Source organism: Olea europaea, chromosome 9, assembly GCF_002742605.1.
Source record: "Olea europaea var. sylvestris chromosome 9, O_europaea_v1, whole genome shotgun sequence".
Lineage (NCBI taxonomy): Eukaryota > Viridiplantae > Streptophyta > Magnoliopsida > Lamiales > Oleaceae > Olea > Olea europaea.
Genome location: NC_036245.1, coordinates 867,179 through 886,205, shown reverse-complemented (window position 1 = coordinate 886,205; position 19,027 = coordinate 867,179). Strand labels below are relative to the sequence as shown.

Sequence of the window (19,027 nt, the reverse complement as noted above, 5' to 3'; positions counted from 1 at the left end):
TGTGATAGCTCTCAATCCTCACCACTCTCACATAAGAAAATCTCAACTAGAGACTCATCTAGCTACATGTGTTAAACCACTATCTTTTCACAAGACTTGTGTGTACAAAAGGATTCAGCAAATGTCTCAATATCCAAATTTTCATGAATAATATTAATTCTTAGTGGTCTAGTAGCAATTAGGAACTTAAAAAAAATTAGACCAAAATTTCATGTAAAGTATGCAATTCACAAGAAAATTTCAAATACACTCCCCCCCCCCCAAACTAAACATTGCAAACAAACATGTCCACCAAATAAAAGTAAGGAAAAACGTCACCTGAATATCGAAGTGAATCAACATAAACTGAAGTGTAATAAGCCTAAAAGTACTCATTGAAAAGGGTAATGCAGAAAATGAAAATAAACTAAAATGCAGTGAATAATGCATGTAATGTAAATAACCTAAAAATGCAATAAATAATGCATGTGATAAAAATAAACCTAAAAACAATGTAAAAATAAGAAAAGAAAGAGAGGGAAAAAGAATTTCCCTTGGGTTGCCTCCTAAGCAGCGCCTTTGTTTCTTATCGTTAGCTTGACCCAATATTGCGTTTTTCAGCCCACATCCAACTAGGGCATTGTTAACACTCTTTGCATTGCACCAAGCTCAGTGGAAATGATCACCGATGGTGTCCCATAATACTGAAAATAATCAAAAGTAACACAAATATCAGCATATTCTCCATTATCGTACCCTGTGGGAATTTCAAAATTTAAAAAGAAAGAATTTAAAGGGTTGGGATCAATAATCGCAGGTGCTTCCTCCTGAACGAGTGCATCAATCATGAATATTTAATGACACTCGTCATCCTCCTCAAGTTGCTTCATGATGTGAAAGATGTTGACGTCTCCAGGGTCATGTTCCCAAATGATAGTTTCATTAGACCATTCCTACAATTAGTAAGAGCATTAGCTATGGCAAAAAAAGGTCTATCAAGAATAATGGGAACTTTGGAGTTGACATTCACATCAACTTTCAAGTCCAATACCAAGAAATCCATGGAGTAGCAAAATTTGTCAATTTGTACCAATACATCCTCAACTACTCCCTTAGGTCTAATGGTAGATCGATTAGGTAATTACAGGACCACAGAAGTAGGTTTGATCTCACCTAGGCCTAACGCCAAGTATATAGCATAAGGCATGATATTTTTACTAGCCCCTAAGTCGAGAAGAGCTTGTGAAATCTCATGGTTCCCTATGACACAAGAAACAATAGGACAACCAGGGTCTTTATACTTTGACGGGACTTTTTGTTCGATTACGGCACTCACATGTTCCGTTAAGAAAGCGATTTTCTTGACATGGTGCTTTCTTTTTATAGTACACAAATCCTTAAGGACTTTAGCATATGTAGGGACCTAGGAAATCACGTGCAAGAGTGCCAGATTGATTTTTACTTGTTTAAGATGCTCTAGGAGTTCACTATGTTGCCCGACGAATTTCGAGGTAGATTTAAGTGCTTGAGGGAATGACACTCTAGATGGATTTTTCACCACCTCCTCGTTAGGGGTTCTCTCTTCTGTATTGCTAGGCACCTTTTCAATTTCCCTAGGTTTGGGGGTTGGTTCAATAACCTTACCGAACCGAGTAGTTATAGCATTAACTTCCTTAAGGTTGTTTTCTCTGAAGCCCGAGGTTTGCGCGATATGCTATCCTCTAGGGTTTGGTTGAGCTTGTGTTGGAAATTTCCCCGCTTCCCTACAGCTAAGGCGTTAGTTAGTTTGGACATATGAGTTTTGATTTCTTTATTTTCCTTAACTAACTGGTCAATCATAGCCTCAAATTTTTTATTTGTTTTACCATGTGCCTGAATAAATGTATGTAAAGTATCTTCTAAGGAATTTCTAGAGGATGTGGGTTGATGTAAAGGTGCATTGTAAGCTCTATGGAATTGGACAGGTTTTTGGTTTTCAAATTTTCAAGTGAGATTGGGGTGATTCCGCCACCCTAGATTATAGGATTCGGAGTAGGGAGTATAAGGTTTTTGATATATGCCTAAAGCATTACAGTGTTCCTCATAAAGTCCCCTCATCTCAGCATAAGTGGCACATTCTTGTGCCAGGTGATCACTCTCTCCACACATAAAACAAGGCTCTGAAGGCTCAACATGGGAAATAGGTCTGGTTGTTTTTTATTCCTTAGCACGTAGAGCTTCAATTTCTCTAGCGAGAGATTCTACCTTAGCTCTAAGGTTGTCTTCCTCTCTAAGATAGTAAATGCCTATGCTAGTTGGGTTTCCTATTGGTCGTGACCTATTAGTACTAGCAGAAGCACTAGGTCCAATCCATGTATGGGCTTTCTCAGCTAAGTCATCTAAGTAGTCTATAGCCTCATCCGGATCTTTTTGCAAAAATTCACCATTGCACATCATTTCAACAAATTGGCGCTCCCTAGGTGATAATCCCTCATAAAAATATCTCACAATGCACCAACTTTCATAACCGTGGTAGGGACAGAGAGCTTGCAATTCTTTGTACCTTTCCCACGCTTAATATAAAGTTTCACTCTCCTTTTGAGTAAAAGAAGAGATTTGCTTTTTCAATGCAATTGTTTTGTGGTGGGGAAAGTACTTATCAAAGAATGCTTGAGTCATTTCAACCCAAGTCCCAATCGAACGTGATTTCAATGAGTACAACTAGCTTTTTGCTCGTTCTTTAGGTGAAAATGGGAAAAATTTAAGCCTGATTGTATTCATTGTACATCGTTGATTGTGAAAGATTGTAACCACTTCTTCAAATTCTAGAATATGCACGTATGGATTCTCATTTTCAAGTCCGTGAAAAATGGGAAGAAGTTGAGTCATTCCCGATTTTAGATCCATGCGTGGCATATTGGGTGGGAACATAATGCAAGATGGCGTGGAAGTGTGTGTTGGGTGAAGGTAATCATGCAAAGTCCTAGTTGGTGTCTTTCTATGTTTACTATCAGTCATTGTGTTGTGTGTTGTGATGTGTGTGTCAACTGATTCAGTATTAAAGAGAGGGTTAGGAAGAGATTCAAATACTGGTTGCGGCCTTGCAATGAATTGTCCCCGCTCTTCCCGATCTCTGTTCAAAAAAATAAAAGTAAATGAGAAATAACAAAATAATTAAGAAAATAAACTAAACTAACTAAAAGAATGTAAAAAAAAAAAAGAACGAAGTCACCCTTTTGCTCGAGAATCCTTCAATTATTAGTACTGTCTCCCCGGCAATAGTGCGAAAATTTGATTACGCCCAAAGTATAACACGATGGTTGTTGTATAACTTCGCGGTGTCGTATCCACAAAAAGATGTAAATTTGTTTAAAGGATCTATTAGCTAAAGGGTTTTCTTCGTGGTTTGTGTAAAGGATTTATCAGTTTGAATGAAATGTAAATATCAATGTATGAAAATTAGTGAAGCACCGGAATTCACTTGCTCAATTTGGTTCAAATAATATCACTTATTCATGCATTTTACTCAAAAATCTAGGCTTCATGTAATACATTCCCACGTTTATTCATTAAAATAAGATTAAGAAACGTCCATAGACACAGGCATAAGGAAGTAAATAATCTCCCAATGACATATTTGAAATTGAAGTTCAATAAATATTTTGATAAAATGACTAATTCTATGAAAAATCTAATAGGAATTAAACCAATTTCAAAATCAATTCATGAAGTGAAACCTAGAACTTGTCATTCTAGAACTTAGATTTCTTAAAAACACATTCCGTTTATACTTATTGAAACAAGATTCAAGAGGCGACAATATACCTCAAGCATAAGGTAGTAATCGAATCACGTCATTAAATCAATTGAAATTTAAACTCAACGAGTATTTTAATTATTCAATGGAAAATACATGGTCGAATCCATGAAACATTCAATAGATGTTAAGCAAATATCAAAAATACAATGAATAATAGAAATCTTAATCCCAGAATATTTTTCAAATCATAAATAACATTACATGCATGAGAGAAGGTCGAAATCCCCAAATTCGAGCAAGATCCTTCGTGGCTTCACCAATAGGTTTAGTTATCCTTGAATTTCTTGAGCCAAAAACCAAAGAAAAGTTATAGGAGGTGAATTGTAGGCGTTCTGGTCGAGATTAGGGTTCAAAAATGCGTGGAACCATGTTTCCATAGGTGGTTAAGGAAATAGAAATTTTGGCCTCGAGGAATAACCATGCGGTCGCATGGTTCAAGCCATTTGGGTCTTGAAATTCTCGGGAGGCATCCATGTGGCCGCATGGATTTATAATCATGCGACGACATGGTTCAACCCATTTTCTCTGCCGCATAGCTTTCAGTATTTTGACCATAACCTTCCCTCCCGATGTCCAATTAAGGTGATTTGAGTTACATTGGATAGCTAACTCAAAGGGCTAAAACTTTGCTTCAAAAAGCATCTTCAAATTCAATCATCTTCCATGTCAAAAATGGGTCCCAATATGAGACTAAAAATCGGTGTGTAACTTTTTCAATTGTGAATTGATGTACGATCAAACTTTGACATTATTTCATTCCTTTGACTTCTTTCCTCATCCACTTGACCTCTAACACTTTCAAATCTTCATCATAAGATTAGACACAAGTTTGGAATATTTGCACTTTAATCCCCGAACTTTCATTTTCTTCTACTTTGGTCATTTTTCACTTGTTTCTTCCGAATTTCATCTTTTCCATCAAAATGCAACCTAAACCAATACATAGGAGTAATGAATGTATTTTGGCATAATATAATCATATGAATGCAATAATTAAGAAGGAAAAATATCATATTTTACACTCTTATCATGTTTTATGAAGGGCCACTTGAAGAATAACTATCGAAAATTGCTATGAGAGCAAGGCCAGAACAGTTCACAACAGAAGAATAAAGAGATACTAGTTACTATTTCTGGTGAGATGTCTATCTACTCCATCGATGAGAAGACATGTCTTCACATATCAAATCAAGATATTGAGTGGGTGATAGATACTGCAACATCTTGCCACGCCACTCCATGTAGAGATTTCATCACAACATACAAAGCTGGCAACTTTGGTGCCGTGAGATGGGAAATACTAGTTTTTCTGAGATTGTGAGAATTGGTGATGTTCAGATACATACGAACCTTGGGTGTAAAGTAACCTTGAAGGATGTTCGACATACACCTGAACTTCGGCTAAATCTACTTTCGGGAATAGCCCTTAACAAACAAGGCTATGTCAATAATTTTAGCAATGACACATGAAAAATGATGAAAGGTTCCATGATTGTCACTCGAGGACATATTTGTTGACACGACCCGTCCCTAATCATCCTATGGATCCGAAACGTGACGTGCGCCCAGTGACGGACGCAGAAATTTTAAATTAATGAGGCACAGTCCAAGGACGGATATAGTGGAGACTGGGCTGGGGTATAGCCCAGTCCTCTCTCCAGCCCACTTAATAGTTTTTAGGGTAGAAAAAAATTCTTTTAAGTAAAAAATAATAATAATTAAATGTATGTGTAAATTTAATTTTTTTTTTACATGTTTGCCCGTTTTGTTACGTATTAATCCGACTAATAATCCGATTCTGGATCCGTCCTGGCACAATCAAAATTGCAGAAAAGTTGTAAAAAAATAAAAATAAAAATATTCGATATGCAACAAAATGGTTAAATAGGATGCTTGGAAAATAAAAATAAAATGCTTGAAAAGAATATTACCGATATTTATGGATAACCAAAACACCTCGATCTGACTACTCTAGATCATCACTATTAAATTTAGACATGACAAATAAAATATTATGAAATGAAATAAAGTTATACAACTTTGACCACTAAGACCACTATCCAATTTTTTTCACTCAAATGCCAAATGAAAATTTCTGATTCCAGCAAAACAGATGGTGGCATCCATGACTCTCTCCACTCACCACTCTGTCAATCTCTCTCTCTCTCTCTCTCTCAATACTTTGCCCTCTCTTTCTACTCTCTGTTTCTCTCACTTTATTTGTTCATGATACATACACAATACACACAACCAAACACATTCATAGTCGGTTGTATCAATGGAAGACAAGAAGAGCATTCATCAACATCAACATTAGAAAGAAGAAGAATAGAATGAGTTTTTATTTTCCAAGGGAAGGGAACTAGGGATGGATTTTGATTTTTCAATTTGGACATTGAGTCCTCTTCTGGGTTCTACTCATCTGCTGCAAAGGGATGAAAATGAAGGCCTAAAAAAATTTCAATTTTTGGAAGTCTGGTGGGTCACGTGACCCACCAGGACCCACTGTGGGTCCGCCCCTGCGTGCAACGATGGTAGACGCTGACTAGATGCCAAATTTATCACCAAGGCTGACTATGAATTACTATAAAATATGCGTCCAAATCAAATATTTATGAAAAACATAGTGCAATAGGCCCAATGTAATTACTTCATGTTTTATCAAATTCACTCATATCAATCAATATGTCGTATGGTTCTAACTCTGAAATCATCAGGCTCCTCAAGCTATCAGGGACCAATACTACATGTAAGAAAAATATGAGTTGATGACTCAGTGAGTGGAAGACTTCGAGAATATTTACACTTCCTCATTTACACTTTTTTTTTTTTATCAAACATCAAGTTCATATCATTTAATATTTCACATGATAGCCTGATACATTTATAGGCAAATAGTGAGACATTCTCATAACACTGTAAATATTATCTCATAATCACGTATAGTCATCAGCTGATATTTATAACATCATCTCATCACATCACATATGATCTAGACAAAAAATGTAGCATCTGACTAAAATATGTGATTCGCCCCTCGGGCTAATTACTTTCGCCACGAGCCTTTGGCCCCCTTCGTAAACGAAAATCGATCTCAAGACCTCTGGTAATCAATTCTAGAACACGATCAAAGCCCACTCAATGAACTATATGTACACGGTCATGACCCCTTCATCCCCAGTCGACCCCTCAGTGTAGTATAGAACACGACCAAAGCCCACTCAGTGAATTAGAAGAAGTATGTAATTAGGGATACTTTTCTGATCGATCTCAATATCACATGTTTCACGTTCCAAATCACAAATAAAGCATATCTAATATTTGAATTCCACAAATATCATAATGAAAGAATATTTCCAAAATAATCATGTAATCGAACATATAACTGCACATAATGTATTGGTATAATTAATTTATCAATATTTGAAAATATTTAAGTTTTTCCACTCACAAATCCATGGATAAGAATCTAATTAAATTGATGAGCCTTTTCCAAGCTTTGACATCATTACCTGAAATAAAGGTATAATTGCTCAAATTAAAACTGGCCATTTAAATTAATGCTAATTCACTACATAATTCCTCCGCTTCTATAATTCTTCTTGCATCTCTATTTTTCCAACTTTACTTCTCTTTGTTTATTTACCAACCAATCACCATACAATCAAATCCATTAAGTTACTATGCTTTCTTAAAATCACTATCTTATACATATATGAAATTTAGCACCGAAACCATTAACAAAAATAGGGCTTTTCTGCGCAGAATTTGAAAATCAGCACCTGTATAGGATTTGTCCAATATTTGCTGGTAATAATTGCTTAAAATGGAAAATTCAGCCTCAATTCCTTGATTTAAATGCTTGACATTATATAATCCCAACAAAATCAAAGAATAATCATCTATTTCATAAACCCATTTTCAAAGTTTCATTTTCTTAGACACCAATCTTCCAATATACTTTTCTTTGACATATTCATGCTTAATACCTCAAATACATGTTGATAATCTCTAATTCGTGCTAAATCTTGAATTAAACTAAATTTCCATAAACCCAAAAAACCTTCAAGGAACATAAATTTTTATTCACCTCTTGAAGATGAGAAGAACTAAGGAAGGAAGACCTAAAACTTAAGAGAAACCGGCCACCCCTGATGTAGGATAAATAAGAAAGAAAGAAGAAGGAACGGGGAGGAGAAACAGTGAGAAGGGAGAAGAGGAGAAGAAACCAGAGGAAGAGAGGGGAGGAAGAAATGGCTGCAAGCCACCAAAAAATATTTCAATTCTAATTCATCATCAACTGTCTCAAATAAGAAACAAAACTGAAATAAATAGCAGAACACAAACCCTAAAGAGAAGGGCTTGGGCCAAACCCACTAAACAAGCCCAATAACGAAAACATAAACAATAGTCCCAATAAAATATAGCTAATAGTCCAAATAGAAAATAAATAATAAATGGATGTCCGCATCAACTCTCCCGGGGTGGGAGAAAAACTCGACCCCGTCGAGTAGATGAAGCAGAATGTTGCACTGAATCTGATGCGAAAGGCTCCAAGTCATGCCACGGGGGACGATCTTTCTCGATGACCAAATACCGAAACTCCACAAATGATAATAAGGATAGTTGTAGCTTATCCTCAAGGATATAATCCAACCAAGGAGAACGATCTTTCTTTGTAATCAAGTACCGACATTGGACTCCAAATAACAAGTACTCTTGCAACTCATCTCCAAAATCTTCACATGATTGCGCATAATGTTGAGCACAATAAGAACGTTGATCTACCCAACAATTAAAGAAGCACCGATTCTCTCCATCAATGGTTAACACAACCTGTTCATCTAAAATTACATCAATTTTATCTTTGTGTGCTGCGACAGGTGGTATTCGAATAGACATGGCAAAAGATTCGGTGTGGGAGTTCTCAGGTAGAGATAGAAAAGGATCAACAAAAGTGTTAAAATAGCCATTGTAAATATCGAAATCCTTAACAAATAAAATAGGGTGATGGTCATAATATGATATAAGATCATTGACATAGACATTTTGACCAACATGCTTTGAAATTTTAAAAAGACCAGCATTACACGCTTGCAATATAACATAATCCCCAATATTAAATTCAAAGTATTGTTTATGCCAATCAACTTGAGGTTTATATAATGCTCTTGCTTCAAATTGTTTATTGATCTCAATATGCAAGCTATGAAAATGTGATACAACTACCTCAACTGACATAGACACACAAGCATATGAGTGCATGGAAATAAGGTCTAGAGGTTTCAAAGATTTACAACCAAGAATAATTTCAAAGGGTTTTAGACCTAAAGACCAGTTCACAGGATCGTTATATGCAATTTGAACAGTTGGAGGGATCAAGTCCCAATTTCCAAGATTTTTCTGGACTAGAGACTGTAATAAATTGTCAAGATTTTGGTTAGCACTTTTGTTTTGACTATCAATTTGAGGTTGGTCAGTGGTGGATAATTTTGCCTTAGTGTTAACCACAGGCGACTGGATTTTCCGAGGGTGACTGGTGACATCATCAAACTCTTTAACTTGGGTAAGGGTATAACATAAAACATGTAATCGAGAATTGTCGGAGATAAGGGGTATAGTATCCAAAGTCTCGAGAAGAGTCTGGATTCCACCTAAGGAAATGTCCTCACTATCATCCAAGTCATCAAAATCTTCAAATTTAGGTTCATAGACTAGATCTTCTAACGGCTCCTCTATTACATTCTTTCGTTCTTCTATGGCTAAGGTTCGATTAGGACATTTAGAAGAAATGTGACCAAAGTCTTTACAATTGACGCACAACAAGTGAGAAGAAGACCTTGGAGTTTCAGAAATTCTAACCTGATTTTTCAAGATTGGAGAACCATTAGAAGGGGGAGGTCCTAGAAGGGACTTAATGGGAGGAGGTGGAGTCAATGAAGCCAAATGATGATTATAAAAAATTTTACTCTTATTTTTCAAAATTGGAGGAATATCAGACGGGGGAGGTCCTAGAAGGGACTTAACGGGAGGAATTGGAACCAATGACACCGAAGAATGATTGTCCATATGCTTTCTACATGGAAAAGAAGATCTTGGACTATCACGACCTTTACAATTATTTTTCCAAATAGGAGGAACATTAGACGGAGACGATTTTATGATAGACTTATGATGAGGCGACGCTAATGAGATGGGTGAGCGACGATGACCACGCTTTTCATATGGAGTACTAATAATCAACTCATAATCTCGAGCTAAAGAGTAAGCGTGATCAAGAGTAGTGACACCTCGAAGGAAAAGCTCGCGCTTAAGATCATCTCTCAGACCTTGGCTAAACCTACTCAAAGTCGTGCTCTCATCCTCAATTAAATGACATTTGGTTCGAAATTCCTCAAATTGCGCTATATATTCAGTCACTAATTGATTTCCTTGTTTAAGGGCATTCCATTGAGTAAGAATTTCAAAATTATCTCGTTCTCGCTCACGAATCTGATCCCTATTCCTATCCCTATCCTTACGATCGGGTCGAAAGTATTTTTGATTACCTTGTCGACAATGTTGTCTATTATGGGACACCTTAGAATTATCAACATCAATCGAATGAGGGATGTGTTTAAAATTTTTCAAACTAGCAGATAGGACTTTACTCTCTTCAATAGTAGCGGTCATTTGAGTTTGAATAGCCACTATTTGTTGGGTGAGTGCATCGAATTGTGAGGGGTTCATGTTTAAGGTACTAGAGCTAGAAGTGACAAGATGATCAATATGTAACTACATGCACTGTAATAGCAACTTAATGACATGCAATAGAGAGATCAACGAACAAAAAGTGCAAGTAATGGAAAATGAAAATTTGAGCTAATTTTTTTTTAAATTTAAATTTTGGGACTAAAATTATATACAACAAGCTAGTACTGCTGGTATATGTAAAATAATAAAGCAATGGTCAAATACTAGTCAAAACCCAATCACGTAAAATAAGCAGGTTAAAGTGAGATTTAACGAGGTCAATGGATCCAATTACGTGAGTTTAGATAAAATAGATCAGTAGCAGCACAAAAATTTAATTGATGCAATTTCAAAATGAAACAGTAATATAAACCAACAATAAATAAAAGCAAGAACTTCGCTTTCGTTCGTCGAAGTAGTCAAATCAGATCAACCAGAATAAAAGATGTACCTGTAAATAATAGAAAAGACGTTTCTTCTCTCTTTTTTTCTTTTTTTTCCTTTTTTTTTTCACTTTTTTTCACTTTTTTTTTCTTTTCTTTTTCACTTTTTTTTCTTTTTTTTTTCAATTGTTTTTTCCTTTTTCTTTTTTTTTTTCTTTTTTTTTCAATTTTTTTTTTTGGGAACTGTAGAAAACGATAAACAAAAAATAAAAAATAAAAAAATTCGGGTGTGAACAGTACCCGTGAACAGTAACGATTTTTTTTTTTTGTGAAACTGCTGAAATATCTATAAAAAAAAATGAAATTCCGAGTGTGAACAGTACCCGTGAACAGTGATTTTATTTTTTTTTAACCTAGGAAGGAAAACTGCTATCTTCCAACAAATCCTTTTCGTTTCTGCTGTTCAACAAGTTTTGGGAAAAGGGAGAGAAGAAAATTTTGAATTATAAGAAAAAAATACCCAAGATTTAGCTCTGATACCAAATTTGATGTAGGATGAATAAGAAAGAAAGAAGAAGGAACAGGGAGGAGAAACAGTGAGAAGGGAGAAGAGGAGAAGAAACCAGAGGAAGAGAGGGGAAGAAGAAAACGGCTGCAAGCCACCAAAAAATATTTCAATTCTAATTCATCATCAACTGTCTCAAATGAGAAACAAAACAGAAATAAATAGCAGAACACAAACTCTAAAGAGAAGGGCTCGGGCCAAACCCACTAAACAAGCCCAATAACGAAAACATAAACAATAGTCCCAATAAAATATAGCTAATAGTCCAAATAGAAAATAAATAATAAATGGATGTCCGCATCAACCCCTCTCTTCTTCTTCTTTTTCTTTCTTTTTCCTTCCTCTTTTTCTCCCTTTTTCTCGGTTCTTCCAGTTCTGCTCGTTTCCAGATTCTTCAGTATGTGTATCCATGTGCAAATGACGTGAAAAATGGTTTTTAAATGGCCACTAACTGATTTTTGCAAAGGAAGTCACTCTTCTTCGACTTAACCTAACATTTAGTCATTAACTTTCAATAATATATAAGTAAATCTCCAAAATTAAATTTTATCCATCTAAAACCTTCAAATATTGCAAACTTATAAAATAAGCCCCAATAAAACATTTTGGTCAATTAAGTCTCAATAAAATTATTTATTTCATTTAAGTCCCTATTTGACTTTGACTAAAAATGAGAGGTGTGACAATCTTACCCCCTCAAAAGAATTTCGTCTTTGAAATTCAATAAACTAGGATTTAACCACAAAGAATTAGTACATAATTTGATCCGTCACTTAGACCATAATGCCTCTTTCCTTAAATGATTTCTCAAACAAACCTTAATTAGTCACAAAACTTATTCTTTTCTATCCTACTATAAACAACATCCTATGGACCAATAATGACATTCCCAACTTTTCATTTTACCAAATCTTAGAAAAATTTAGCTATTTCCCAATTTGAAGTTCGAGATACGACTTTTCATATTCTCCAAAACTTTTATCTTATATGATGATTTGAAATGTTTTTTAATCAAATCCTTTTTCTACAATGATGGTAACAAATTAAGACCGACTTACTTTCTTTTGCCAATTTCATCACAATCTTTCAATATCCACATATAACCTCAAATATCATCACTTGTATCTAGTTCTTATATGTCTATTCCATGAAACTAAATGGTTATCCAAGGCCCCTTTAATTAAAAAATCATGATTGATAACCTTTCTTCACACGTAATTTAGTTATACAACACCCTACATCTAAGACAAAGACAGATACTCAAACTCCATCATATAAATAACAATTTCCACCATTTCGAATAAAATATACCTTAAACTCTGATGATCCATAAGTATTGATATTTCTTGCAATGTGATGACATAATCCCAATATAACCAACTCCAAATCATGTTTTAATCATGTCTCCTCAATAATCTATCATATAATTCATAATTCCTCATTTTACTTCAGAACATGTTCTAAACCTTAACATAGTCCATTATCATAAATCAAACTCTCATCAGCTTTAGATACCAGAATAAATAATTCATCATAATGTAATGTGATAGCAAACGTTTTACATTCCTAAACCCACGCAATTTTGTTGCTCTTTCTTTCTATGAAGACACAATTATAACATTTAATCTATGATAATTCTATACTCTTTTTCCATAAAGAGGCCACTAGCCTATCACCATTGCATAAACTTTCTTGTATATCACAAAAACCTTCAATTAAGATTATAACTTAAAGATACCGTTCCACAATTGAATAAAATTTACATTTGATGATCGTCTTAAGCTTTAAACTATCTAACATATCATCCATATGTTCCGTAATGTATAGATCTCGATAAGAATGAAATACTTTATTCCTGAAATCCAAAAATACAATCAGTATTAACCCAAAATTTACGTCACTAAAAAAAATTCATTAAAATCACCTTACTTCAAAATTGGGCTCAAAGCTTCCAGACTGTATATAATATAACATAATAACTTTTATATTTATCACGTGAACCTTTCACACATCAATTTATCACCAAGATTTCGTATTCTAATTTCTCAATGTCCATCAATTCCAACTCTATATTTCTGTACTCTTTTATTTTTTTCTTAATAATTTAGATAGCATCATTTCATTCTTCAAACCATACATGCTTATATGCGAAAGATGCTATACTAATCACTCTGTTTTATTTCCTTTACTTCAATGCATGATTCATTTTCCATAATTCAAAAATGAAAATCAATATGAGTTTCGCAGACTCCCTCCATTAATATCATTTGTACCCTATTTACATAAATGTACAAATCCAATAATTCTTTTCCTTCAACAATAATTTATCCCGCAATAAGTAGTCTTTGTGAAATTTATCCATATCTTTCTCACATCTCTTATAATCATATAACCCATAAATAATCAAAATGATCGGAGCGACACAAATGTCAATTTCCTCAATGAATAAAATACATAATAACACATTATTCTTTACCTATCGATATACAGTATAATATCATCATTTATTCTCCACAAGATTTCTTATCATATAAATAGATACACAGCACCATAATTTTCATCATCCTTCCATATGAGTGGCTACAAATTACCACAATTTCCTATCATGCTAACGATCATTTGATTTTCCAAGATAATTAAGATTCATCATATGATTGTCATGGATTACACATAATATCAATCCATTTATCTATCACTTCGAAAATCTATATGTAAACAACCTCCGAAACCATCAAAACTTTCACTTCAAATTGATAATCCGTTCAATTCTTAATAGGTTACATACACCTCTGTACAAACCCAACAACTTATAACATTGTCAACCATTAAATCATTTCAACTGACATACTTACATACTAGTCATTTATGGATATGTTAAAAAAATATCTTTCAATCATTTTGGGTTCCATACATTCAAGCCTGAGAACCTGTGATTTCTGCCACCATGACATTTGACCACATGCACCAAATATGCATGATATACCAATGCATGAACTATGAAGACTTTCAAAACTTTATAAACCATACTCTGATACCACTCTGACACGACCTGTCCCAAATCATCCTATGGATCCGAAACGTGACATGCGCCGATGGTAGACGTTGACTAGATGTCAGATCCACCACCAAGTCTGACTATGAGTTACTATAAAATATGCGTCCAAATCAAATATTTATGAAAAACATAGTGCAATGGGCCCAATGTAATTACTTCATGTTTTATCAAATTCACTCATATCATTTAATATGTCATGTGGTTCTAACTCTGAAATCACCAGGCTCCTCAAGCTATCAGGGACCAATACTATCTATAAGAAAAATCGTGGAAAAATATGAGTTGATAGCTGGGTGAGTGGAAGAGTTCGAAAGTATTTATACTTCCTCATTTACACTTTTTTTTTTATCAAACATCAATTTCATATCATTTAATATTTCACATGATAGCCTCATACATTTACAGGCAAATAGTGAGACATTCTCATAACACTGTAAATATCATCTCATAATCACGTATAGTCATTAGCTGATATCTATACCATCATCTCATCACATCACATGTGATCTATACTAAAAATGTACCCTCTGACTAAAATATGTGATCCGCCTCTCAGGCTAATTACTTTCGCCACGGGCCTTTGGCCCCCTCCGTGAACGAAGTCGATCTCAAGACCTCTGGTAATCAATTCTAGAACACGGCCAAGGCCCACTCAGTTAACTATATGTACACGGTTACAATCCATTCATCCCCAATCAACCCCTCAGTGTAGTATAGAACACGGCCAAAGCCCACTCAGTGAACTAGAAGAAGTATGTAATCATGGGTATTTTTCTGGTCAATCTCAATATCACATGTTTCACATTTCAAATCACCAATAAAACATATCTAATTTGAATTCCACAAATATCATAATGAAAGAATAGTTCCAAAATAAGCATGTAATCGAACATATAACTGCATATAATGTATTGGTATAATTAATTTATTAATACTTGATAATATTTAAGTTTTTCCACTCACAAATCTATGGATAGAAATCTGCTAAATTAATGAGCCTTTTCCAAGCTTTGACATCACTACTTGAAATAAAGGTATAATTACTCAAATTAAAACTGACCATTTAAATTAATGCTAATTCACTTCATAATTCCACCGCTTCTGTAATTCTTATTGCATCTCTATTTCCCCAACTTTACTTCTCTTTGTTTATTTACCAACCAACCAGCTCACGTAGTAGAGATTAGAGCCAAATAGAATTAGCTGTGGCATGGGCAAAGCTCGGTACTCAGCTTCGGTGCTTGAGCGAGCCACAGTCGGTTGCTTTTTAGAGCTCCATGAGATTAAATTGTCATAAAAAAATATGCAAAACCTAGAGGTTAATTTCTGATCATCGGGACAGCCGACCCAGTTGTCATCAGAATAAATTAAGAGCTGTGTAGATGTTGAAGGTGGAATGAATAATCTAAAGTTAATGGAAAACTTGAGGTAACGTAATATCCGTTTCAATGCTCTCCAATGTTCATCGGTGGGTTTGTGCATGATTTGGCACACTTTATTTACAGTGAAGAAGATATCGGGCACGTCAAAGATAAGTACTGCAAGGCACCAACTATGCTTCGGCAGGTAGAGGGATCAGAGAGTGGAGCACCTGAGAATAGAGATAGCTTTTGGGAAAAAGACATGGGTGAAGAGATTGGCTTGGCATTGAGCATGTTCGTGCGGCTGAGTAGATTATATATGTACTGACTTTGAGATAAAAATAACCCCTCTTTCATGTGATGAACTGCAACGCCCAAAAAGAAACTTAGAACACCCAGGTCTTTGATAGAAAATTCACTAATGATAGCAGAGATTAATGTAGATATAGCTTGCGAGATGGAGCCAGTGATGATTATATCATTGACATATACCAACACAAAGAAAGTAACCGAAGCTTGTTTGAAGGTGAAGAGTGAAGTATCAGAACTTAAGTTGACAAAATCGAGTGAGTGCAGGTGCTCATGCAGACGATGGTACCAGGCATGTGGGACTTGTTTTAAGCCGTAGAGTACTTTGTGTAGTCGACATACATGATTTGGAAAATTGGGATGAACATATCCAAGAGCTTGATGCATATATATCTCTTCTGATAGATTCTCGTGAAGAAATGCGTTTTGTATGTCAATTTGATGGATTGGCCAGCGATTGGAGATTGCAATGCTTAGAACAAGTCGGATGGTTGTTGGCTTGATCACTGGACTAAATGTGTCATTGAAGTCGATTCCAGGTTGTTGGTGGTAGCCCTTGGCAACCAGCCGTGCTTTACGACGTTCAAGACTGCCGTTGGCTTTATAATTGGATTTGAAAATCCACTTGGAGCCAACAATGTTCATGTTCGATTGTGGAGGCACTAGAGACCAGGTGCCATTCTTCATCAGAGCTGTGAATTCCTCATCCATTACATTGCGCCACTCACTATATTTGCTTGCTTTTGTATAGTTCATGGGGAAGTCAAGGACACCGCCTGTGACAAAGAAAGATTGTGGAAGTGGGTAGCGGACTGTTCCATTAGTGAAAGTCTTGGGCTTCACAATGCGGTTTTGAGACCGTGTGGTCATTTAGTGGGAACAGAGCACCAAAGGATCTGTAGTAACGGTAAGTTCTATTGATGATTGGGTGATGGACGTGTTTAAGGATGGAGCAGGTGAAGGTGACAATAAACCAGATGTAGATGAGTTATTTGAGGTGGGAGACGAAATGTGATTGGGAGAATTGGAGTGAGACGTCGTCGTTTCAGTAAGGGGAGGGGCATGGGGAACATGTCATTGGCAGAAGGGGATGATGCATGGGAGGATGAGTGGGTGTCATTGATGTTGAGAGGAAATGGTAAAATAACGGTTGGGCTATATGTGGGCGTGGTGGTAGTGTGTGTGATGGGCTGGCAAATGGAAAGATGGTCTCATCGAATATTACATGTCGGGATATGAATATTTTTCCACTGGAAGTGTCCAGGCACTTGTATCCATGATGCATGTTGCTGAGACCAATGAAAATCAAGTTTGTGTTGATTGAAGGGATGGAGGTTAGGGAAACAAGCACACCTGAAAATTTTAAGTAGTGAAAAATCAGGAGCATGTTTATAGAGTTTTTCAAATGGAGAAATACCAAGTGGAGTTGTGGGGAGACGATTTATGAGATACGTTTCCATTAAAAAGGTATGATCCCAATAGACATGGGGAACACTGCCATGAGATAGAAGAGAAAGTCTCGTTTCAACAATGTGACGGCATTTTCTCTCGACGAACCCGTTTTGTTGTGACGTATGAGGACAAGTTACACGATGTTGAATGCTAATTTTGTCAAAGTATTTGTGGAGGGAGCAGTATTCTCTGCCCCAATTCGTTTGTACTATTTTTATTTTTCTTTCAAAGTGGCGTTCAACGAGTTTTTGGAAGGAACAAAATATTTGTATCACATTTGATTTGTTGGGTATATGAAAGAACCACATGAATTTACTAAAATGATCAACAAATGACACATAATATTTATTTCCATTAGTTGATATAATAGGGGATAGACCCCAAACATCAGAGAAAATTAATTCAAGAGGAGAGTGGGAAATGGACTTTAACTCAGAAAATGAAAGACGGTGACTCTTTCCTTGTTGACAAGTGGGAACACACACCCACTGTTTTATTTGATGAGAGAGGTAGAGAGAACTTGGAGACGAGTTGTCGAACGATTTGATAAGATGGATGGCCCGTCCAACAATGCCAAATATCAAGAGGAGCACGATGGGAGAGGAAGGATAGGCGAGATGTTGGTGGTGGAGCTAATGGTGAGAAAAAGTAGAGCCCGTCTTTAGTTTTGCCATGCATTAGAATTCTCCTCGTTGTTCCGTCCTTCACCAAAAAAAAGATGGGTGAAATTCAATATAAACATAATTTTCACGTGTAAATTGACTCACAGATATCAAATTCTTTTTAATCTATGGTACATGTAATAATTGAGATAAAGTGAAAGAGTGAGTTGGAGTTGGAGTTGGAGTTGATATAGTGGCAGAGCCAATATTCTTTATAGGTAAACCTGCCCCATCGTCGACATGGATTTGATCACCTCCATGGTATGGCCTCGTGTGTAGGTTCAGGTTCTGTAAATCATTTGTGAGATGATTTGTTGAGCCAGTATCAGGGTACCAGTTTGTGTCTGGAGTGGATGAAAGCAATGTCATGTATGCTGTCATGGTTGGAGGAGCCCCTCTATATGCATGGTCAAAGCGATAGTAGCACTGTACGGCAGTGTGACCAGTTTTGCCACACACTTGGCAAGTTGGTCTCGGGTTGGAAGGGTTACTCTGATGTGAGTTTCCTCGCCCACATCCACCACAGCCTCTATTTTTGAAGTAGGAGTTGCTGTAAGATTGTTGAAGTTGTGATGAACTTTGGTTTTGTTGGGAATTTCCGCCGCGATTGCGTTGGTCATTCCGGGTTGCCACATTGACCGAACCTACTGTGGCGTCAAGAGCAGATTGTGGTTGGTCTAGGTGTAACTCCAAGCTGAGAAGATGGTTAAACATCTCTTCAGAGGTCATT

The 19,027-nt window shown here is 35.8% G+C and overlaps 1 long non-coding RNA gene across 1 annotated transcript; it reads right to left on the bottom strand.

Annotated features, from left to right (window-relative positions):
• Positions 1 to 512: 512 nt before the first annotated feature.
• On the bottom strand, positions 513 to 7,931 carry LOC111399352. Its single transcript, XR_002703644.1, has 3 exons — positions 7,869 to 7,931; positions 7,230 to 7,290; positions 513 to 3,091 (listed from the first exon to the last, which is right to left on the bottom strand). It is a non-coding gene; the product is annotated as an uncharacterized LOC111399352 (long non-coding RNA).
• Between the last annotated feature and the right edge of the window lie 11,096 nt (positions 7,932 to 19,027).